An 812-nucleotide genomic window follows, 5' to 3' on the forward strand; every position below is an offset into this window, starting at 1 on the left:
AAAGGGAAATACACTTCCTGACTGTAGGGGGAGGAAGAAATATTAATTCTTGCATGAGCTCATCTCATCTAACCAGCTACATTTGGCCCTACAGTTATTTTGAAATATTACCTTTATTAGTTTGTAAAATATATAATTGTAAATAACTACATGTAAGCTGGATAATATTTTAGTGAGCAATGGACACAAAAGGGTTTTATACAATATACAAATTATACAGTGATAATCTTCAGATCCTAAGGGGAACCCAGGACAGCACAGGCGCTTGCTTCAGTGAACTGACATCTTACAACACTTACAGTTTAGGGCAAGATGGGTGGTGCCAAATACAGTTCTCATAGATAACTGGTTCCAGTCTGCAAGTGACTGCAGGATTGGGGTGAAAGGTTACCTTCCAATGGGACAATGACCCTAAGCATACTGTCAAAGCTTTACTATAGTGGTTCAAAGCCAAGAACCTGAATATGTTAGGATGGCGCAGCCGAAGGCCAGAACTTAATCTGATTGAGAATCTGTGGCCTTTTTGGGGTCAATTTTTAAGATAAATTAAGACCAATTGTGCTTAAAAAACATTGTGTTACTAAACATATATATTGTACCATCAGCATGTTTGACATATCATGTGGTACTGCATGTACTGTTCTAGTGCTAAGCCCTTAGGTGGCTTCTCACAGGCAGTTCTACCTTTCTTTTTCAACTTGATCATGAATCTGTTTGTTCTCTGGTGTTCAGAATTGAAAGACCTTCTCTAAATAAGAAATCTTATTCAAAACCGTTTCTATTTTCGCTCATCCTGCTCCCATCCACAGTCA

This window comes from Salminus brasiliensis, chromosome 2 (genome assembly GCF_030463535.1).
Source record: "Salminus brasiliensis chromosome 2, fSalBra1.hap2, whole genome shotgun sequence".
In the NCBI taxonomy this organism is placed as follows: Eukaryota; Metazoa; Chordata; class Actinopteri; order Characiformes; family Bryconidae; genus Salminus; species Salminus brasiliensis.